At 41.6% G+C, this 24,589-nt stretch overlaps 1 protein-coding gene across 1 annotated transcript in view; it reads left to right on the forward strand.

The window, feature by feature from the left end:
* Window positions 1-2,748: 2,748 nt before the first annotated feature.
* LOC109398826 (protein slit) overlaps window positions 2,749-24,589 on the forward strand; it is a 707,963-nt gene continuing 686,122 nt past the window's right edge. Inside the window, exons 1-2 of the mRNA XM_062856890.1 lie at window positions 2,749-2,918; window positions 4,157-4,976. The gene's annotated coding sequence lies outside the window, so the exon portion shown is untranslated. The remainder of the gene's footprint in view (window positions 2,919-4,156; window positions 4,977-24,589) is intronic.

Consider the following 24,589-nt stretch of genomic DNA (forward strand, 5'->3'; position numbering starts at 1 on the left):
CGAGCATCGTCCATGTCTCGTGCCCGTAGAGGACCACCGGTCTTCTTATTAGCGTTTTGTACATGATGCATTTGGTGCGTGGGTGAATCTTTTTCGACCGCAGTTTCTTCTGGAGCCCGTAGTAGGCCCGACTTCCGCTGATGATGCGCCTCCGAATTTCACGGCTCACGTTGTTGTCAGCCGTCAGTAAGGATCCGTGGTAGACGAATTCCTCCACCACCTCGAAAGTATCCCCGTCTATCGTAACATTACTACCCAGACGGATCCGATCATGTTCGGTTCCGCCTACCAGCATGTACTTTGTTTTCGCGGAATTCAACACCAGTCCGACCTTTGCTGCTTCACGTTTCAGGCGAGTGTACAGTTCTGCCACCGTTCCAAATGTTCTGGCAATAATGTCCATGTCGTTCGCAAAGCACACAAATTGACCGGATTTTGTGAAAATCGTTCCCCGGCTCGTCGCGTCACACCTTCCAGAGCGATGTTGAAGAGTATGTCTTAGTCTTCGGCGAGATTCGAATGAACTGGATAGTTCACCCGAAACCCTTACTCAGTTTTGCACACCGTTCATCGTTGCTTTAATCAGTCTAGTCAGCTTCCCAGGAAAGCCGTTTTCATCCATGATTCTCCATAGTTCTGCGCGGTCGATGCTGGAGTATCGTTGGTGTGTTCGACTTTTTTACGAAACTGTTTCGTGGTGGCTTGTCAGTCTTGACAAAAATAAAACACTACTGTCCAAAACACAAAATAACATAGTGTTTTATTTTTGTCAAGACTGACATGCCACCACGAAACAGTTTCGTAAAAAAGTCGAACACACCAACGATACTCCAGCATCGACCGCGCAGAACTATGGAGAATCATGGATGAAAACGGCTTTCCTGGGAAGCTGACTAGACTGATTAAAGCAACGATGAACGGTGTGCAAAACTGATACTGCCGTATGCCGCTTTGAAGTCGATGAACAGGTGATGCGTTGGGACCTGGTATTCACGGAATTTCTGGAGGATTTGCCGTTCGGTAAAGATCTGGTCCGTTGTCGACCGGTCTTCGAGCCGGCTTGATAACCTCCCACGAACTCATTCGTTTTAGATGAGAGACGACGGAAAATAATCTGGGATAGCACTTTGTAGGCAGCATTCAAAATAGTGATCGTCCTGAGATTCTCACATTCCAAATGGTCGCCTTTCTTGTGACTGGGGCAGATTACCCCTTTCTTCCACTCCTCTGGTAGCTGTTCGGTTTCCCAGATCCTGACTATCAGCCGATGCAAACAGGTGGCCAACTTTTCTGGGCCCATTTTGATTAGTTCAGCTGCGATACCATGCTTAGCAGCTGCTTTGTTGGTTTTGAATGGCTGGTGAATGGCAACCTTAACTTCCCTCAGCGTGGGAGTTGGTTCATGTACGTCCTCCGCTGCACTGGCGTCATCGTTTCCTCCATTGCCGTGGGCTCCCGTGCCTACGTTCTCCACGCCGTTCAGGTGCTGATCGAAGTGCTGCTTCCACCTTTCGATCACCTCACGTCCGTCCGTCAGGAGGCCTCTGACTTTATCCCTGCATATTTCGGCTCGCGGCACGAAGCCGTTGCGGGATGCGTTGAGCTTCTGATAGAACTTCCATGTTTCTTGAGAACGGCACAGCAGTTCTATTTCTTCACACTCCGCTTCTTCCAGGCGGCGCTTTTTCTCCCGAAAGAGACGGGTCTGCCGTTTCCGCTTGTGTTTATAACGTTCCACGTTCTGTCGAGTCCCTTGCTGCAGATCTACCACAGGAAAAACTAAAATTCAAGGCTCCGCGTTTTTCCTCGACGTTTTGTTCTTGCCATTCAGTAAGGTATTTAAATTCAATAAACAACGAACGGTAATGTGCCAACTCTTGACAACATTGATTGATCTGTGAGTGGATAAAATAATGGTTCTAGCTTAAAAGTCACGGAAATAGGTGTAGATTCTTTCAGTTTGAAATGTTGACGATGAACTTAAATAATCAGCGCTGACTTCAGTGGCTGCTATAGCCACAGCCATTAAGCTATTACATATGCTGTTTTATACGTTGTCTCCATCACCATAACGCCCGTACCTACTGTTTGATAAAGTTAGCAATTTTCACCCAAGCTGGGCTGATGCGACCGTTTGAGAAGCTAAATCTTGTATCCAGTCCCACATGATTCAAGCACTATAAGATGGATTAAACTTTAAAGATGCTGCAATTGATTCCAACTAACTGTGGCGAATTCCTACTCACTTACCGGCTTCCACTGCGTCCATTACGAGAATGAATGTTGTTTATGTTCATCCACACGTATCCTCTTGATTGCATGAAGCTGTTACCCGTCGAGGCGCCCCACGACGCCCATACAAACCATCTTCCAACGATGTGGTGGTGTTGGCGACGCCACATGGACGACGCCGCCATCACTCCCACTAGCACATGCTGTTGCCAGTAGCACAGCATAAACCCACGTTCCGTTTTCCGCTTGGTCCTTCGGGTTGTGCATGTTTGCATGTTGGATCAACTCGACGCCGCCATAACAAAACGATGCTATCCAACGACGGTGATGCTGTGTGGTGTGTTTTTATCAATTATGTTTTGCTCAGCTTTTCCTCGTCGTTGTCGGTCGGTCGGTCCTCGGCTGCATGGATCCGTTCGGTTCGGGTGGTGATCCCTTTTTCGCATGGTTCCGTTCGCGTTTCGGTCGGCTCGGTGGTACTTTCACTAAACGTCGTCGTTCGATCGGCATCAACGAGTACGACTTGAATTCAGTTGAGTTCTGGCTTTCGCGCGGTGTGGATGCTAAAGCAGTTTTTCGTCGTTGATTGTCCTGCCATAGTGGCTGTTCATAGTGAAATACTGACTTGTTTGAGGGAAATTAAGGGGGAGTGAGAGTAGCGTTATCCTGTTGGATATTTTCCAGCGGTTTGTGTGCTGTTGCAGTTTAGTCACTCTCCGGCTGGTTCGGTTGGAACGAGTTTGAGGAGTTTTCGTGTTTTTGAGTCTTTCTCCGCCGGAATGGTGTGGGAAGTGGTAGGGGGGGTGGGGGTAAGACGGACCGGGTGGGTAAGACGGACCACCGACTAGTTCTGTCACTTAAGAGCTGAAAGTTGGCTTTCTTTTACGATTCACTCTATCTTCTTATCAGCTGATGATTATTGAACCACTCCATGAGAGAATACATATGTCAAAAGTACAAAAAATAAACAATCATTTACCTGGATACACGCTTTTGTGATGGGATCTAATTTTGAGGCGGCAATAAATAAGCTTTTTTAACATTAAATTGCAACGTTTTCGCATTTTATTTTGAGTTTCCCAGATGTTTTGAACTGTTCCGTCCTATACACAATGAAATTCAGATAAATTTCATGGATTATGGATAACGGTGGTGGAATGAATATTTTGCGTTGTGTGGGGGTAAGACGGTCCGCCTTGAGGGTGGGTAAGACGGACAGTGTTGGAGTTACTTTGATTGTGCCATGAGAAACACATTAAAACCCACACATTATTCACAGAATGCAATCTATGGAGTACAAAAATGATTGTGGAAGCCGTGTAAAGAATTTTACATTGATTTTTTGTATAAAAATTCATTATATTAGATTTTTTGTTGTTGGAACAGTTTGAACTTCGTAAAATTACCAGAGCATTGCATACTGTTAGGCGTTTATCAGTATATGGAGGATTCCAATTTACAAAATAGATTTTATATTGCAAAAACGCGTTTCGCTAAGAGATTGGAAGCTAAATTTAGATTCTACTATGATTGATCTACCGAATATAAACGGCCACAAACATCATTCAACACAATTAATGGCTTATTAGCTAATTTTCCAAACGTGTCCATCTTACCCACCCTACTGGTCCGTCTTACCCACACTGTTGAAAAACGTACATTTGGAGATCGCTTTTTAATTATCTCAAAAGTTATGGAAAATCTAAATTTATTGCAAAATCGGCTTGCAGACTGTAAAGTACCTTAGTTGATGTAAATAGTATGAAGATAAAATTTTAATAATCGCATTGTTTACACCGTTAAAATAGAGTGTTTACTAACCATGTCCGTCTTACCCCCACCCCCCCTACAAGCGTGATTGTTGGTCAGACGAGAGTTGAAGCAAATTTAAAATCGTTCTGATAAAAAAACGAGTGTCATTCAGGTGGTGATTTGCTTGTTTGGTGGAGATTTCAGTCTGGAAAGCAAGAAGCACAGATTGTTATAGCCGACTGCGAGAAGGAAGGAAGGAAGAGATTTTTAGCGCGTTTGCGCGCAATTTTCCACCATTCTACCGGTCGGAAAGTTGAATGAGCATGCCGTGATCGATATTCGTTTGGTTGGAAATGTGATGAAAGGTTGAATGGAAATAGTGTCATGTACACAAAGAAGCCGTTTCTCGCTCAGTGAACGACGGTCGGTGATTGTACATTGCCCTACCGTGTGTAACGATAAGCAGCTGAACGACTGAAGAGATACCAATCTACACCACCACCGGATCAAGGGGCAGAAGAGATCCTTTTACGGCGACGAAGAACGACGTGTTGTGCCAGCAGCAGTGCCAGTGGTACCATCCACATGAAGGAAGAAGCATAGCAGAAGTGCAGTGATTTTGTCTTTTGTGTAACGAGCAAAGGAAGAGTTGAAAGTTCGAAGAATAAGCCCACGGAGAAATTTCCTGGAGACGAGTGAAGTGAGTCATAATAAAGAAAGCGCTTTCGGATATAAAATATTCACAAGGTGTGAGTGCTGGATGATTACCCGACGGTGCTACAATTGAAGAATTGGAGTTTGCATTTCTATTTATGTATAGAACACGGTTAGCGAGAAGAGCGCCGTTTCTTTGTGGAAAAAGTGACCAGTGGCCAAAGGTGTAATTTAGAAAGCGATTTTGAGATTTATTTTGAACAAGATATTTGGAAAAGATCATACATACACTTTAGCGAGCGTTGGAGATAACTGGCTATATTGAACTGAACTCAAAGGTAAGTAAGAGAAAATTGAATCACATAGTTAATAGTTGTTCTTCAATTCTAAACAAAAATGATCAAATATTTCCAAGAAACCAAAAAAATTCTTTGATTGTTTACATAATTCATTATTGTGGCTTGGTACAAGAAGCTCAAAATCCCCGGACTAAGCGAAGTTCATTTGTCTTACTTTAACAGTGTCTATTATGGAAAACCGGGTTTCCTCAGGGAATAATGTCAACAATAAACATAGCCAAACCATAGACTTTATGACAAAAAGCAAACTGAAACAACAATTTATGTTAAATCAATATAAATTAGAATAAATAACTAAATACAGTTTAGAATATAGGGGAACTTACATATTCTCGGCAGTTTTGTTCTCTTCGTCATGGTTTTTTTTTTTTTGAAACCTGTAGGCCTCAGAGTTGGCCTCAAATCCTTCCCAACCAAGCTGAGTTGTATGCCCAAATTTCAGACAATTCGGCTCACAAAAACCCCCCATGACGAAGAGAACAAACCTGCCGATAATACCCGTCGTCACCCTAGTTAAGTATTAAAACGTCACAAGCGGTCTACTTCTGATTGACGACAATCAATCAATAAATACTATTTAACCCGCAAACACCCGGGACGATCTACTTTTGGCAGAAATGCAATATCTTCTTTGTTTTAAAAGATTTTACCCCGGATTTTTTTTTATAGTCAAGGGGAATAGTTGTGCTAAGAAATGCATGGTACCTCCCCCCTTTGCACCCTCCCCCCTTTTGCGGGGAGGTGAAAATACGTGGCTTTTTTTGTATTTTTTATAAATTCTATATGTTTTTGCTGAAATTTCATCGTTTTGCTAATCATCAATAGTTTTCACTGATCCTAGACATGCAATGTATTACTACCCATCATAGTCTGTTGAAGTTTTGATCCCAGAGCTATTCTAAGGCCTCCAAAGTACTCCGAAGTTTGTGACACAAATCTAAGATTCTCAACCAAATTTCATACACGATGAATGATTACAGAACATTGTCTACGGTACTCAAAAAGCCTCAAAGCACCCCTAGAAAATTCATGGTACATGAATTGGGTGATCTAAGTCATCCAAACTACTCTTGAATTCATTTTCTTAAGATCTAAAACATCTACAATCGGAACTTCAAGGTCTACAGGCTCTACTCTTGTTTTTATTCACTCTATTGGCATAATTCTTTCACGATTGTGTCTGTTGCACCTCATTATATTACGAGTATCTGTATTTGTTGCTATTTGGGTGTCCACTGGCATACAAATGGACCCCATGTATTTTGAAGTACGGGTCGCAATACAGATAACCTTAAGATATTTCAATTGTAGCGAATGCTTGCGGAATATAATCTACGCTACTCCTAGAACCTGAGATTGCAATTATGCTAACTTAGCAATATTTTCTTGGTGATCTAGGTCATCCAAACTATTCTGGAATTAAGACCTTCAAGCTCTACAATCTCTACTTTTGTATATCTTTATTTTATCGATGTACTTCTTCCACGATTACCTCTGTTGTATCTCATAATTTGTTGAGTATTTGTGTGACTTTGTGCACCGTCTAACATACAAATGTTCTTTATGGTATTTGAAAGTGTCGGAAATTACCCTAGAATTCCTCTAGGCGTTCCTCGGAAATTCTTCCAGGAGTCCCTCAGAACTTCATCGTGATATTCCCCGAGAATATCTCTACGAGTTCCTAGGGAATGTCTCAAGACTTCCCGTGAAATTCTTCAGGAGTTTCCCAGCAGTTTCTCGAAAATTTATTCAGGAGCTATTCTGGAATTCCTTCAGGAGTTCCTCAGGAATTACTTCAAAAACTTTTCGAAAAATCCTGCCGGAGTTCCTCGGGAATTCCTTCGGAAATTCCCAGAGGATTCCACGGGAGTCCCACAAGGATTTCTTCATCCATTCCCTAAAAACTCATCAAGGAAGTTTTCCCAAGAGTTTCTCCTGGAATTCCTCCAGGAGCTTTTCCAGGGATTCCTCCAGGAATTTTCCTTAGAATTTCTACAGGGATTCCTTCAGCGGTTTCTCTAGAAGCTCTTCCAGGGATTCCTTCAGGAATACCCCCAGAGATTCCTGCATGGATTCATCCAGGAATTCATTCAGGTATTCCTCCAGGAATTTCTCCGGAGCTCCCTCAGAAGTTCTTCCAAGATTTCCTCCAGCAACTAACCCAGGGATTTCTTCAGGATTCAAGGGATTCTTCCAGAAATTTCTCCAGCGGTTCCTCCAGAGTTTCCTCTAGCAATTCCTCCTGAAACTACTCCGGAAATTCCTTGAGGATTCATCCAGAAATTCCTCCAAGACATCTGTCTAGAATTCTTCCAAGAATCCCTCCAGGAATTCCAAAAATTCCTACTGTACCTTTCCCAAGAATTTTACCAGAGAACCCTTTGAGATATCTGCCAATAATCCCTTCAGGAATTTCGCTAGAAATTCCTCTAGGAATTTTTCAAGAAATTACTTTAAAAATTCATTTAAAAAATCCCCCAGAAATTCCTTTATGAATACCTCCTAGAATCTTCAGGAAACCTCCAGAAATTCCTCAAGAAAATACTCCCACTTTTTCAGAAATTCTTTCAAGAAGTCCAACATGAACTCTAATAAGAATCTCTCCAAGACCTGCTCCAATATTTATGTCAAAATTCCTCCAAGAATCCGTCCTGGAATTTGGCCAGGAGTTCCTTTATAAATATCTCTAGGAAAACCTCCAGGGTTTTTCAATAAATACCTTCAGAACTTCCTTCAGAAATGCCTACTGGAAAATCCCCGGGAATTCCTCCAAGAATTCCTTCAGGTTATCCTCCAAGAATTTCTACGAATTTCTCCAGGAATTCCTCCAAAAATTCCTACAAGAATACTTCCGAGAATTTCTTCAAGAATTTCTTGAAGAAAATTATGGAGAATACCCTGCAGTACTTTCTGCAAGAATTCGTGTAGTAATTTGTGAAGGAATTTTTAAAGAATTTCCCAGGGAAATTCTTAGAGGAATTTCTTAAGAATTTCCTTGAACTGCGAGGAAATTCAGAATTTATTTTTTTCAATTTTTATTTTCTGGAGGATTTCATGAATTTTTTCCTGTAAGAATTAATGGAGTAATTCATGCGAGTAATTCCGAATTCACGTGAGGTATTTCCCGCAAGAACTGGAATTGAAGGAATTTCTGGAGAAATTCCTGTAGTAATTCCTACAGCAATTCCTGTTGAAATTCCTGCAGTTATTCTTGGAGGAATTCCTAGAATATTTCTTGAAGGAATTCCTGGGTGTTTCCCGGAACATTTCCTAGACGATTTCCTGTAGTAATTCTTGTAGTCATTCCTGAAGAAATTCCTGGAGTAATTCCTGAAAGAATATTTGCTGAAGGAATTTCTGGAATATATCCTGGACTATATCCAGGAAGAATTCCTGGAGGAATCCCTGGAGGAATGACTGATAAAATCCCTGAAATAATTTAAGGAGGAATCCCTGTGAAGAATTCCGGGAAGAACCCCTGTTGGAATTGCTGGAGGAATTCTTGGAGGTATTCCTGGAGGAACTCCTGGAAGAATTTCTGGAGGACACCGTGGAGGAATTTCTGAAGGAATCCCTTGATGAATTCATACATAAATTAGCAGTTATTCATGAAGAAATTTCTGGAGAAATTACCCGGGAAGATAAGCCGGAGAAATTCTCTGGAGAAATTTCTAGAGTATTCCCTGGAAGAATTCCTGGAGGAAACTCTGAATGAATCCCTGGAAGAATTTCTGGAAGAATCCCTTGAATCCTGAAGAAATCCCTGGATTAGTTGTTGGAGGAAATCTTGGATGAATTCCTGAAGGAGCTCTGGAGAAATTCCTGGTGGAATACCTGACTGAATTTCTTGATGAGTCCATGGAGGAATTCGCGAAGGAATCCCTGGGGGTATTCCTGAAGGAATCCCTGGAAGAATTTCTAGAGAAATCGCTGGAGGAATTCCTGGAGAAATTCCTAAGAAAATTCCTGGAGAAATCCCTGGAAAACTTCTTGAAGGAATCACAGGAGAAATTTCTGGATGAACTCTTGAGAAAATTTCCTTGAAGAGTTTTAAGGGAATGCCTGGAGAAATCTTTGGAGGACTCCCGTGGAATCCTCGGAGAATTTCTGGATAATTTCTCCGAGGAACTCCTGCAGGATTTTTCGAAAAGTTCTTGAAGTAATTCCTGAGGAACTCCTGAAGAATTTCACGGGAAGTCTTGAGACATTCCCTAGGAACTCGTAGAGATATTCTCGGAGAATATCACGATGAAGATCTGAGGGACTCTTGGAAGAATTTCCGAGGAACGCCTAGAGGAATTCTAGGGTAATTTCCGACACTTTCAAATACCATAAAGAACATTTGTATGTTAGAGGATGCACAACCCAGCTAACACAAAGTCTTATATGATGTTGGATAGGATGCTAAAGTGGAGGCCATATGCGTACATGCTTCCATTTAAATGCGTGTAAAGTGTGCGTATATCGCCTCCACTTTTGCATCCTATTCAACATCATATGCGATCATGTGTTGACTGGGAAGTAGCACAATTACTCAACAAATTATGAGATACAACAGAGGTAATCGTGGAAGAAGTACATCGATAAAATAAAGATATACAAGAGTAGAGATTGTAGAGCTTCTTCTTCTTCTTCTTCTTCTTTATGGCTCTACGTCCCCACTGGGACTTGGCCTGCCTCACTTCAACTTAGTGTTCCTTGAGCACTTCCACAGTTTTTAATTGAAGGGCTTTCTTTGCCTGCCATTGCATGAATTTGTATATTGTGAGGCAAGGACAATGATACACTATGCCCAGGGAGTCGAGAAAAGTTTCCCGACCGGAACGGGAATCGAACCCGCCGTCTCCGGATTGGCGATCCAAAGCCTTAACCACTAGGCTAACTGGAGACCCCCTGGAGAGATTGTAGAGCTTGAAGGTCTTAATTCCAGAATAGTTTGGATGACCTAGATCACCAAGAAAATATTGCTAAGTTAGCATAATTGCAATCTGAGGTTCTAAGAGTAGCTTAGATTATATTCTGCAAGCATTCGCTACAATTGAAATATCCTAAGGTTATCTGTATTGCGACCCGTACTTCAAAATACATGGGGTCCATTTGTATGCCAGTGGACACCCAAATAGCAACAAATACAGATACTCGTAATATAATGAGGTGCAACAGACACAATCGTGAAAGAATTATGCCAATAGAGTGAATAAAAACAAGAGTAGAGCCTGTAGACCTTGAAGTTCCTCATTCCGGAATAGTTTGGAATGCCTGGAATATCCCATGAATGTACCAAAAGCATTATAGATGTGCATTGAGGTTCCATCAGCACTATAGACTACATTCCACGAAAATTTTTCACAACTTAAGCATGAGACAGTATGTAGATATCGTAAGCCAAACTTCAAAGTGTTTTGGAGGCCATTTGTATTTCACGGAATGTCCAACTACCACAATATCAAGTTGCTCATAGCATTGTGAGGTGTAATGGACATTAACGTGACTAAATTTCTTGGACAGAGTGAACACAAACGATGGTAGATGTTTTAGATCTTAAGAAAATGAATTCCAGAGTAGTTTGGATGACCTAGATCACCCAATTCATGTACCATGAATTTTCTAGGGGTGCTTTGAGGCTTTTTGAGTATCGTAGACAATGTTCTGTAATCATTCATCGTGTATGAAATTTGGTTGAGAATCTTAGATTTGTGTCACAAACTTCGGAGTACTTTGGAGGCCTTAGAATAGCTCTGGGATCAAAACTTCAACAGACTATGATGGGTAGTAATACATTGCATGTCTAGGATCAGTGAAAACTATTGATGATTAGCAAAACGATGAAATTTCAGCAAAAACATGTAGAATTTATAAAAAATACAAAAAAAAGCACGTATTTTCGCCTCCCTGCAAAAGGGGGGAGGGTGCAAAGGGGGGAGGTACCATGCATTTCTTAGCACAACTATTCCCCTTGACTATAAAAAAAAATCCGGGGTAAAATCTTTTAAAACAAAGAAGATATTGCATTTCTGCCAAAAGTAGATCGTCCCGGGTGTTTGCGGGTTAAAGCGCTGTTTGCAGTTCAGAAGGAATTTTTCGGCCTATCTTGATGCATGGGAAATTCCTTGCCTGAATCGCCCAAGAAACCGTTTTTCTTCGATCACAGTACGCAGTTGCGAAGAAATAACAGTTTAAATGGCAGTCACCGTGGAAAGTTTCTGCCAGGAATCGGTCAAGAAGTTTCTTGAGCGATTCCTTTCAAACGCCAAACTAGGCTTAACAGAGAAAAACCTGGAACGCTCAGGGAATATCTTGAATACTCAGGGAAATTTTCCACTGATGAAAAATAAAACATTGGGCCGTATTTTTATATCTGTGGGCCCACGCAAGAAAAAATCACGCAACTTTTTTTCGCGCAGGAGTCTAAACAGGCGGAATCTGCGCAATACTGCAGATTTTTACTGGTAGCCTATGATTCTGTGAAGACGTTGAACATCCTTCCATTCTGTGAAGACGTTGGGACATCCAAAAAATTTTGGTGGGATGTCTTCCAGGAATGATACTGAATTCGCTGTACAAAAATCGTATAAACTTTTGCAGAATTTCACCAACGATTTCCTGTGGGATTCTTCTTGAAGATTTTATGCGATTTCTTACGGTGTTCCTCTTGGGACTTCCTCAGAAGATCTTCCCGGGAGTTGCAACAAGAGTTTTTCCTGGAATTTCTACAATAGTTCTTCCTAGGATCTCTTAAGGTGAATATAGAACGAAGCCACACCTTGAATTTTCAAAAGCACAAATCTGAAGAACCAAATATCGCAAAGCACTGAAAAGTTGATCGATTAATCAACCGCTGGTGGTGACCAATCGATCAACTTTTCAGTGCAATCAGTCATTTGGTTCATCAGATTTGTGCTCTTGAAAATTCGAGGTGTGGCTTCGTCATATCTTCATCTTAAGGAGTTGTTCACGAATTTCCGTTCATGGTTTTTTTCTAGAGTTGCTCCTTGAATTTCTACACGAGTTTTAGCTCGAATGTTTTCTATAGGCTCTTGCGGTATCATTCTCTCGGAGCTCCTCCTGGAACTTCTCTCGAAAGATTCCTTCCGGTATTGGTCCTGGTATGTTTCTCATAGTTTTTGTTTCTGATTCTACCCTGGTCTTTCTCCAAAGATTTTTCCAGATTAACTCCTGGGATTTCTGCAGCAGCTAGGGAAGTGGAACCATCTCGGCAGGGGTCCTATTTTGGGCACTTTTCTGCAATAACTCAGCCAATTCTGAAGCAATGGATCACTAAAATAACTAAAACGGCCGCTATGAAATGAACAGATAGCGCCACCGTAGCCTTGTGTGTTTGACGTAACTCCAATGCTGTCACAGTACTAACGTCCATATACGGTGGCGCCGCTAGAAAACTAGAACACTAGAAAAGTATGCTTCATTGATCCATTGACACAATTTTGGAACGCGATGAGATACGTATAGTATCTAGTAGTGTACAAAATTTCAAGTCAATTGGATTGGAATTGACTGAATTATAGCGAAGAGTGCCCAAAATACCGGCCGCTGCCCAAATGGTTTGCTACCCTATTGCTGATACTTCTCAATAAACTTCCACCCGTGGTTTCTTTCAGTGCTAGGCTTTTCCTCGTAGTACCGGATATCTTGCAGTGATCTATTTATCTCAGATTATTTTTTACAGATTTTTTCTGAATTATTACCAAAACTCCTTCCGGAATCTTTACCGGAAATTTTCCAGGGATTCTGAAACTTTGCAAAAGATTATTGTAGAAATATCGCCAGGAGCTTTGAAAAAATCATAAGAAAAAATGAGACATATTGGAGATAGGTACGAAGAGTAATCCCAGGAATAAATCGTCCCCTTAATGCTAGAACTAGGTAACTCGAAAATTATAGTTTCGAGAAAAACGGCTTTGAAAGTTTTACAATTTTTCGTGCAGTTGTTCCGAAGGTATGGAGCCTTTTAAATGATTATTTTTTAGCATTTATTGCTTATTCAGCTTCTACTCTTTCTGCTGCAAGGAAAAGTTTTGAACTATTTTGGTTTAAACCTTTGATAAAAACAATAAATGGTTGAAAAATTGTCGAGTTACCTAGTTATAGCACTCAAAATGCAACATAAATAATGGTGGAGATGTTCTGAGATACCTAGTTTATACCATTATTGATATCATTCTTTTCAGTTTTTTTGTTGCAGTATGCAAATATAAAAGGGTTCACATATTCAAATGTACGTGTAATTACTGAATTTGCTAGGATGCCTGCTATATCACCAATGTTCATAAAATAGTCGTCTACGAACAATCACAGTTTTTACCTAAATCAATACAAGAAAAATATTTCAAGTGTTTAGGCTTAAAATGAAAAACAGTAGTAGATATTCAATCTACTATCAAAAGAATGACTAGTAACATTTCCACGTCCAAGCGTCCGATAGCTTTTAACGTGTGCGGTTGGAAATAGATATGATTTTCTTAGTTACCTAGTTATAGCACTCAGTTCTTATATTCTACACTGAGATACCTAGTTTTGAAAATGGTGAATATTTTCGTCGTTTAAAATCGTATTTTATTGGTCTTTGGATATATAATAAAGCTCAAAAAGCTCGATATAATGGTATATTCAACTCAAAAACGTCAAATTTCGAGTAACCTAGTTCTAGCATTAAGGGGAAAGACATTCAAGGAATACTCTGAATATTTCAAGGAATACGGGCGAAACTCCAGGAGAAATATCGAAACACGCTTTGGGATTCTGCAAGAACCTCGTCAAAATTCCGAGAAAAACTGTTCGAAAGCTATTCCGGACAACCACTATGAAAAAGTCTTGAAGGAACTTTGGATGACTTTCAAAGGCACTTTAGGAATTCAATGGGAAACTCTGTAGGTATATCGGGAAATCCTCGGGAAGAAATTTCGGAAGGTACTCCAACACCTCATGATTAAGAAAGAACTCTCAAAAATCTTGACAGATTATTACTCAATTTTGAAGATTTTTTTGTGTAGCTTTGAAAAGTATATTGATATTATATCAATTGGGCTATTTTTTTAATTATAAACTTTTAAAATTCCCCTCTGACAAAAAAAAAGTGGAAAACTAAGGGAATTACTTTTTTTATGATTATGAATTATGAATTAATATTTTGGGTTATGAGTAGATACCCTGTTTGGAAACACAAGCTACCATGGGAACAAGTACATATTGCTACAATTCGCTATCCAAGGAAACACTCTCCGTCAACGAGAAGTTGGTTTTTACTGAGCTCCCAGGCACAGACGGCGCTTATCAAGTTCAACTGAGAGCCAATTAGTGAAAGAACCATAACTTCCAGATGCAGAATAAAGGTTCGCAACGTAATAATTATCCATTACTGGAGAACAAGGAGAGTGAATTGATCGCCATCATGGCTAGAGTTCAAAATGACGACTTCATTATCTGCCCAGGCGAAAACCGTATTCACAGCACAAATTAAGAGTTTATCATGGGACGTCATAGTCTCGGAAAATTGAGCCAACTTGGTGGTTGAAGTTTATTTTTTCCTCGTCGATCAGTACATAAAGCAACGTGAGTTTCTCGGGATGGAGATCTTCTTCTTCAAGGTGTGACGTCAATTGAGGCATGCATGCTTATGGCCTCCACTTTATCATCTTATGCAACATCTTATACGGTTCCTAGTTGTCTGAAAGCTTCTTCTGTCAATAACCATTACATGTATATCGGAGCCCATATAGCCGAGGCGGTAAACGCACGGGTATTCAGCATGACCATGCTGAGGGTGACGGGTTCGATTCCCGGTCGGTCCAGGATCTTTTCGTAAAGGAAATTTCCTTGACTTCCTTGGGCATAGAGTATCTTCGTGCCTGCCACACGATATATACATGCAAAATGGTCATTGGCAGAGGAAGCTCTCAGTTAATAACTGTGGAAGTGCTCATAGAACACTAAGCTGAGAAGCAGGCTTTGTCCCAGTGAGGACGTTACGCCAAGAAGAGGAGGATGTATATATCGTGGAGCTGTTCATAAACCACGTAGACCAGAATTTGGCAATCCTAAACCCTCCCCCTGCCCCCTGATCCAGTGTTATAGGAAAAGACTCTGACGATGACCCAGGATCGACAGGAGATTTTAAAGTTCATAATGGCTATTTCGCCAATTTCACGGGTTGATCCAAGGCTTCTGGTAGAACAACTTCCGTGTTTCTTGAAAATTGCACAGTAGTTTCTTTTCCTTACATTTTGCTATTTTCGAACGGCGTTTCTTTCTCCCGAAAGAGGTGGTCTTCTGTTTGAGTTGTTTTTCGGATTATTTGCTGAAATAATATCGCCCGCACTGCGTTCTTCTCCTCCAAAATCTTACCATATTACTACCAGGCAGCTGAACGAACTTCGTGAAAATCCACTCCACTCGTGTTCCACTTCCCCGCTCTCCTTATTACGCCCTCTAAATCAATGTTAACCCTTCAGAACGCGCGCCGTTGTTAAAAGTACAACACTACCAAAAAACCTCGCTCGTCGTATGCAGCGCGTGCGCGGTGCGATTTCAGCTGCATGATGGTGCGTGCCTGAAAGGTTAAACAGCAAACACGAAAGACCATCGTCTTGCCGTAACCTTCTACTAGATTCGAAGGCACTCGAGAGTGTCTCTGGTACTCACACTACGCACATAACTCGATCCATTGGAACCTTGATCAATCATAATCTGCCATAGCTTTTCTCAATCGATTGTATCATACGCCGATTTAAAATCGATGAACAAGTGAGGTGTGGGCACGCTGTATTCGCGGCATTTCTTCAACACCAGGCGGATGGTAAAGATCTAGTCGTTGTAGCGCGTTCACCCATGAATGCAGCCTGATACTGTCTCACGAACTCTCTTGCAATCTGTGATGAGAAAGTATCTTGTAGGCAGCGGTCAGTATTGTGATCGCGCGATAGTTCCCGCAATCCAACTTGTCGCCCTTTCTGTAGATGGGACACACGATACCTCCCATTCATTCCTACGGTAATACTTCCTCCTCCCTAATCTTGATAATGACCCAGTGTAGTGCTCTCACCAGTGCTTCACCACCGTATTCTAGAAGCTCGCTTGGTAGTTGATCTGCTCCAGCGGCTTTGTTGTTTTTCAAACGGCCAACCTCCTCCTCAATCTCTTGGAGGTTACGGGCCGGAAGTATTTTGTCCTGCGCTCATTCTCGTATAACTTCCGTGCGTCCTTAGTGCGGTACAGCTCTTCCATCGCTTCGCCATTCCGTTTTTTCTGCTGACTTTCCGCGCCTGTCTTTAACGTTCCTCATTAAAAATTTTGCCCTCGTACGGTGTTGCATTGCAACATTCTCGACAATGCTGCATTCTTCTCGTTTTCCAACTGTTCGCCGTCGTACCAATCGTTTCTGTGATTTGGGGTCGCGAAGCCTAGTGCTGCAGCCGAGGTACTACCTACGGCGGATCGGATGTCCCTCCAGCCATCTTCAAGTGTAGCTGCGCCAAGCTGCTCTTCCGTTGCTAGAGCCACTGCTAGCTGCTGCTCGTAGTCTTGAGCCACTTCTGCGTTCCGCAGCCGCTCGATGTTGAGCCGCGGCGTTCGTCGAAACGTTGAACCGTCTAAAGTTTTGAGCGCATGCATTCAGTGACTAAGTAGTGATTCAAATCTATATTTGCACTGCGGTATGTGTGGACATTGGTTTTATCTGAAAAGAATTTACCGTCGATTAGAACGTGGTCGATTTGGTGTTCTGTTTGATGGTCGGGTGACCTCCAGGTGGCTTTATGGATATCTTTGCGGGGCAAGAAAGTGCCTTGGACTGCCATACCACGGGAGGCTGCAAAGTTTACGCATTGCTGGCCATTATCATTCGATACGGCGTGCAGGCTGTTTAGCACGATTATTGGCCTGTACATTTCCTCTCTTCTTACCTACGCGTTCATGTCGACGATAACGATATTCACGTCACGCGACAAGCAACATTGGTATGTTCGCTCTAACTGCGCCTAGAACGCCTCTTTCTCTTCGTCAGGTCTCCCTTCGTGTGGGCAGTGAACGTTGATACTGCTGTAGTTGAAGAAACGGCACATCCTAGCATTCATCGGCTGCCACCCGATCACACGTTGTCGCATCTTGCCCAACACTATAAATCCTGTTCCCAGTTCATTGGTGGTGCAACAGCTTTGGTAGAAGGTAGCCGCTCGATGCCCGCTTTTCCACACTTTCTGTCCAGTCCAACAAAGTTCCTGCAACACCACGATGTCAAAGTTGCGGGAAAGTAGTTCGTCGTAGATTATCCTGTCACATCATGCGAAACCTAGTGACTTGCAATTCCATGTTTCAAGTTTCCAATCGTAGTCTTTATTTCGTCGCGTGGGTGTTTGCCGATTGTATCGAGTCGTATTTTTTCCTATTTTATTCTTAATGAGGATTTTTACGGGTGACTTATAGGGCCTGCGCCAACACTCCTGTCTCGCCGGAGAGCCATCGTGCCAGTTCTGTTTAGGGTCCCAACTAGGTCCAGGCTGCACTACCAGCTAAGCACACAACTCATTGCTGGCGGTCTTTGTCATCGCTTGACCCGTGGAAGCATGAGGTAGGAACTTGTGAGAACCAGAACTTTGTTGGACGCTCATCTTATCGACTCACCGTTTTGCAAACAGGCAGTCCTTAACACTCCAAATACCGTTTGCGTTGCGTTGCGTTGCGTGGTAACGGAGTAATTCGTAGATTGCATACTGAAAGTTGTCATGTTAAAACTTTAATACTCCTATTCTAACTACTTATGGAATGCTATTTGGGAGGGAATAGCTATCCAGTTAGAGGTTGAAGTAAAAAAGACATGAAAACTTCCATTGCCGGCCACGCCCATCTTCTCCGTTACGAGGATAGGAAAGGATGTGATGATATGACACCCACTTTATGAAAGGCCAGCGACTCACCGGCGCCCCCATAGGTGTCAAGGAGTTGGATATTTGGAATGGTTTGATTTGGGATTCACTATAAGCGAGTGCTGCTACAAAATTCAGATTGTGTGAGTGCATTTGAATAGTACATGTATGTAGATGCGTTGAAGTCAGTGTATCTGTTTTAGTATGTGTAAACACCATCGTTGGGAGTGACATAGCTAAAGGTTTTGTCACTCCTTGGGCCATTTTTCTTCAGGGATGGGGCACAGGCATTTACACTGTGTCCTGGCTAACAAGCCTAGGCTTAAGCGCCATTGCTCGCTCTCTGAAACGATAAGAAAAAAAGGATAGCAGGGAAGGGACGATATCTATTTATCGAGATGCCAGCAACTCACCGACGCCCTCGTAAATAGAAAGGAAATGGGATTTTGGTACGGGAATTTGAAGTTTTGATTGTTAATAATGCTAGTTTTACTGTGATTTTATGAGAAGATGGATAAAACTCAATATACATTGTATAAATATACAAAAAGAAAATCGACGAAGGAAATCGATTATGTCAGTTAGACCCTAATGAAAAATCATTCTCAAAATATAAGTAAATATAAAAGGAACAATCTCACCAGTTTTAAAAACAGCTTCATCGTCGTCGACCAAACGGCTGGGCTGGAAGTATCTTCCGAAGGCACGTTTTCCTTCAGCTTACATTTGCTTAATACAATTTTCACACTATTCTATTCTCATTTTCTCTTTTATTTCTGTTCCTCAATCAGTAATTCTCTTCCCAAACTATCGATTGTTTTTTTTTCCTTTGTTATCCGACCAACATCTCTAACATGACCGCCCATAGCGTATCAAGCACTGTCTTGCTCACTTTCTATTGATTTTCTCTCTTACACAAATCACAAAGTTCTTTTCAGTCTCTTCTTTTCATCACCCCAAAATAATTTAAACCCAATTTCTTCTTACGAGACCCTCATTCTTTTTTCCTGCAATAGTTTTCCAATAAACGCATCGTTCATCTTTTTCGCTCCCAGTTGCAGTAAAACATCCAGTATCACCATCTCTCATCAACTAGCTCACAACACAACGGAAGCTTCATTAATTCGCTCTTCCAATACCGGAACCAGTACTGTATCTCCTTTTCACAACTGATTCCTATTTCCCATCCCTCCATCCACTCACTTTAAAGTTCCCAGAAATATTGAAACTATACTGTACTGCACCTTGCCACAGCAGTTCGCCACTTATGGTCCACCGGTACTCATACAACCGTTTTGCTCAAAGGCGTAGCACCATCAGCGGCAGCGGAGTTTCACCTAATTCATTTCAATAGCACAATCACACAGCCACCACGTAGCGGATTATACCCGGTTTTGGAAGTCTGCTATATCGAAATCGTCTTCCGGATAAAAAAAACACATTACTGATTTCCTTCAATTTCACTCGCGGAATCATTTGCAATTTCATCGGCCAAACCGAATTGCATAGGCGATGAAAAACGTGACAGCGCTTCAAAAATACACCCGTCCGCGCGCGCAGTTTACTACGATCTTCCTTAACACTCTAAATACCGTGATAAAAAAACTCACGCGGAATACCGTGATCAGAAAAAAGTTGGAACTTTTGCTTTGAGCAGCTCGTTCTCAGCCGTCTGTGGTCCGATTCAAAAATTTTTTTCAAGGATCTTCTACCCAACTATTCTATTTTTGTGTTCTGTAAAAAATATGTTTCTAGGAATGCTCATTTTTCCCCCATACTTGCGTGAATAAGGAACATTTTTAAAAAACCTCACTATTTTTGATTGACGTTCAAAATTTTAGGAGTGATAACGAAAAATGACTAGAAATCGGTTTACTTAGCAAAAAAGGCATGATATAGATGCAGTAAACTATTTGCATAGCTATCTTGAACATCCCTACAAATGAAGTATGATTTATTAAACTCACTCTCTACAATTCTCTACATGCAAATTTTTGTACCAACCAATCCAGTGAACTTTTCGTTATATCAAAAATAAAACTTATCTAGATTATTTACAGCAGATCTAGACCAAAACCGGAGACGTGACTAATCGGTTCCGAAAACTTTGCCGAAGACTGAAACCCTCAAGGCTGCATGTAGAGAATTGTAGAGAGTGAGTTAAAAAAATCATACTTATCTAGATAAAATACAGCAGGTCTAGATCAAAACCGATTAGGTAAAAGTGGAGCACTAACCAACGCAGAGAACTTTGCCGAAGACAATCCTCTAGGATGCATAGCTAGAGCTCCAGAAAGTCATGTAGAAAAATAAAACTTATCTAGATAAATTACAGCAGATCTAGGTCAAAGCTACAGATGAAAATGTGAAGTAATAACCAATCCAGAGAACTATAGGATGCTTATCGTGGATTCTATAAAATCATTTAGAAAAACGAAACTTATCTAGATCACAATTTACTTTACAGTTGCACTAACGTAAGAACTACACGACACACAAAATACGCGACGCGACACAAGACAACACTTATCGTTCTTACAATCGTCAAGAAAAGATTTAAAAAATTACCTTTTGTCGACCGGTTTCGGGCGAGATCTAGCCCATCTTCAGGACAATGTCCGACTGACTGCGGTATGTTCGTACGTTGTTCGTATACGTCCAAAAGAAGAGAAATTTACTCTATCGTCAAGTCTGCTAGGTCGAAGAGACACGATGCGATGGGAGGGTCGTCCTCATTCATCAATTGCTTTTTCGACCCTGTGATGAACATGGACTCCCATGCATTCAAATGCGAAGATTTGTTGACACATTTGAGCAGTTTCGCTTCTTCCCAGTTGATGTTGTGATTACTGCTCGCTGTATGAACTGCCACGCTGGATTCGTTTTGTTTGTTTGTGTCAACGGCATTCTTATGTTCCCTGATTCTGGTTTTGAATTTCCGGCGTGTCTGACCTATGTAGACAGCTGGACAGTCCCTGCACGGAATTTCATAAATTCCTGACTGCTCATCCGGGGGAACCTTATCCTTCAGATTACATAGTAGTTCACGTAACGTGTTGGCGCTTTTGTGCACTACTTGCAATCCATGTCCATACAAATGGTAATTTTTTAAATCTTTTCTTGACGATTGTAAGAACGATAAGTGTTGTCTTGTGTCGCGTCGCGTATTTTATCTAGATCAATTACAGCAGAACTAGATCAACCCTGAAGACGTCAAAGTGAAGTACTAACCAATCCAAATAACTTTGACGAAGACTGCAACCTTCTAGGATGCATTTCGAGTATTCTAGAGAGTCATACAAATAATCAAACTTACCTAGACCAGTTACAGCAGATCTAGATCAATATAGAATACGTGAAAGTGTAGTACCAATCAATTTAAAACACTTTGCTGAAGGCGTGAACCTTCTAGGATGGTTATGAAGAGCACTAGAGTACATGCCGGTCGGGAATCAAGTTCATTTGTAGCTAGGGATGTTCAAGATAGTTACGCAAATTGTATGCATGCAAATAAAATAATACGATTTTTTAATAAAACGTTCCTTACTCACGTTGGTCTGGGGGAAAAATGAGCATCCCTAAAAATATATTTTTTTGCCAAACATAAAAGTAGAAGAGTTGGGTAGAAGATGCCTGAAAAAAAATTTAAATCGGATCACAGACGGCTGAGAACGAGCTGTTCAAACTATTAGTTCCCACTTTTTTCCTATCACGGTATTTGGAGTGTTGATGCCCTTTAAATGGTACAACAATCAAAATTCGTAAACTTTTGTCAAATGATAAGTTAAATACCTGAACTTGCAGGATAAGCTGATTCCCAATTTTCAAATTCAAACGCTAATTCTGAAAAATTAACGTTTTTGAGTTGTGCCCCTATTGCATAGGAAACCGACGACAACTCGACAGTCGCAAGCACGGTGCCTAATGTCATTACGTTTGCATCTTCAAATTGTTTCCAGACCAAGAAACATTCCAACAAGTTGTAACCAGAACCAAGCCTCCGAATACGCATCCATGAAATTGTGGCATGAGTTCGTTAAATGGCTCGGGCCAAGTCCAAAGATCCACAGAACAGAGTCGAGCGCGGGGGTGACCATATAAAACTGCCATGAATCAATATCCGCCGTCTCGTGCGCTCCCATGTCAACATTCATTATGATTTATCTCCCCTTGTCAGAAAATTATGATTTATGCTGCTTCTTCACTGGATCTGAATAATTCGTATTCCAGTCTGTTTCCAGCAGTGCGTTCAGAAACAGCTCTCTCAGCTCTGTAATCAAATGACGACGACGACGGCAGCGAGACTGTGCGGCGGAATTCTCGAGTGTCCTGGACAGCAAAAAGCACACCAAACGAACAACGTTTATTACTCCCTAAACGTAAAACTTTTCGTCGCCAAACTGAACCCCCACGTCCTTAGGCCTCCGGATCCGGCGGAGATGTCATTTCGCCCGGCTCGGACGAACGGGAGCTCCCTCTTTATCACAATGTTATTTTTTTCTCAACTGAAACCTTGTCGTCGCCTTCCGTCGGCCGTCGTATTCGTCGTCGGGTAACATGTTGTAAAAATAAGCAACATCCTTTCCCATTTAGAGCAGCCCTAAAAATCTCTTTCCTTTGCCCATTTTCGCAAACGCCACCACCGCCACGGTTGCCGCCGACACCGACACTCCATCGCCACAAAGCAGTAGGTAACACATTCGGATTCGATTGGGCATTTTGTGCCGGTGCACGGAGGGGTGTAATGCCATTCTTCTGTTTATAGGATAGCCACAGCTGTGAAGGCGTGGGTATTCAGCATTACCATGCTGAAGGTGACGAGTTCGATTCCTGGTCGGTCCAGGAGCTTTTCGTAAAGGGAATGTCCTTGACTTCCTTGGGCATAGAGTATCTTCGTGTTATCCTGCAGCAAGCACCCATGTAAAATGGTCATTGGCAGAGGAAGCTCTCAGTTAAAAACTGTGGAAGTGCTCATAGAACATGAAACTGAGAAGCAGCCTTTGTCCCAGTGGGGACGTAACGCCAAGAAGTAGGGAAAGAACAATAAGAATGCCACTTAACGTTTAATAGTATCATATTCTAAAATAAAGATCGGTAGTATCAACGTAGGCAAGTGGCTCTTTAGCGTGGAGGAATAGAAACACCCATCTAGGAAATGAGGAATCGTGGTTTCGATTCCCACCGGAGTAGTTGGATTTTTTTTTTCGCAATTTATTCATCAAGCATGTGTTTCTATTGCGTTTATGTATGTCAAAGCGTGTAGTTTCTACTTGGCTTGGTTAGTCTGTAACTCAGTTCTGAAGCCAAATATTAAAATGTGATATTCGACAAACTTGTAGAATATTGTTTTTCCTACAATTATCACCAAGGACGCCATATTCTAACTCTTATATTCACGGCGTAAAAGTGTTAGTACTACCTACTCACACTAAACGATCGGATTTTTCGATCGTTTAGTATGAGTAGGTGGTACTAGTGTTGTCACGCCGCATATATGAGAGTAAGGATATGGCGTCCTTAGTGATAATTGTAGGAGGAAAAACACTTATCTACAAGATTGCCGAACATCTCATTTCAATATTATGCTTCTGAACTGAATTATAGATAAATGAGTCAAATGATTGCCAGATGATCGAAAACATCCTTGTGGTTAGTCTGGTAACAAATCAAGAAATTGATCAGATTTGACCAGCTATCTTCAAACAGACCCCACTGTGCACCTTCATATCCTCATAGGTACGCCACAAAACAAAATAGAACCTGCTTGACGACGATGATGGTCCCCTTGGCTTGAAAGGAACGAAACCGTTGCGCAGTGTTCGCTTATAGTTCGTTACAATTTTGTGAGGTTTCTCCTAGGAACGCAACACTTGCCCCGTCGTCTGTCCGCCTTCGTCTGCTGGCAAGGCACGGCACATGTGTGAGACCGAGCCGGAGATTGAGGGAGTTCTCCTCCTCCTCCTTCTTCTTCTTTGTTTGTCGGGTCCCAAGCGCGCCGCATAGACGATGTCCTTTATTGTGTCCTTTGAGATTTTCAACAACACAGCGCATATAGATATAAATTACGGATAATAATGGGGTGTTTGTATATGGATATAATGGAGGACCTAGATTGCTAACGAACATGTGAAAAGTATCTTGGATATCACGTTCGACACGAGGTTTTTATGTGTATCATCGGGGTAAACCACAGGCACTATTTTATTATTAACTTTTCACCTCAGCGGATTGTTGGGCTCTACGTAGGAAAATGGGTTTGAATGTCGGCTGGGAGAACTGTTTCGCCCTGTTTCTACTGAGTGCTCTGTGGAGGTATTCGTAAATGTTTGTTCAGAAATAAGAATCTATGTTATTATGTACTAAGTTCATGAGTAGCAATAGGTAGACTAAAAGAAATGAAATGAAAATTTATTGCTATAATTCGAGATTGAGACTGAAATCTTAAAGCCAAGTTGTGACAGACGGATCTTATTGGGGTAGCGCTTTGAACCCAGTTACTTGTTCTGTGGCTTAGTTGGTTAAAAGCACTGGACTGTCAATGCGAAGTCGGGCCCGAAGTTCAAATTAAAAATGAACCCCGTTGGTTTGCATGAGGTGTCGTTCAAACCAACGGGGGTAGACGGTACAGACAAAAAAAGTTGACGGAGCAGTAACGAATTCTACGATTGCATATGGGTATGGGCAATAGCACGTCCTTCTATGTGCTGACCATTC

Source organism: Aedes albopictus, chromosome 3 (genome assembly GCF_035046485.1).
Source record: "Aedes albopictus strain Foshan chromosome 3, AalbF5, whole genome shotgun sequence".
NCBI classification, from domain to species: Eukaryota; Metazoa; Arthropoda; class Insecta; order Diptera; family Culicidae; genus Aedes; species Aedes albopictus.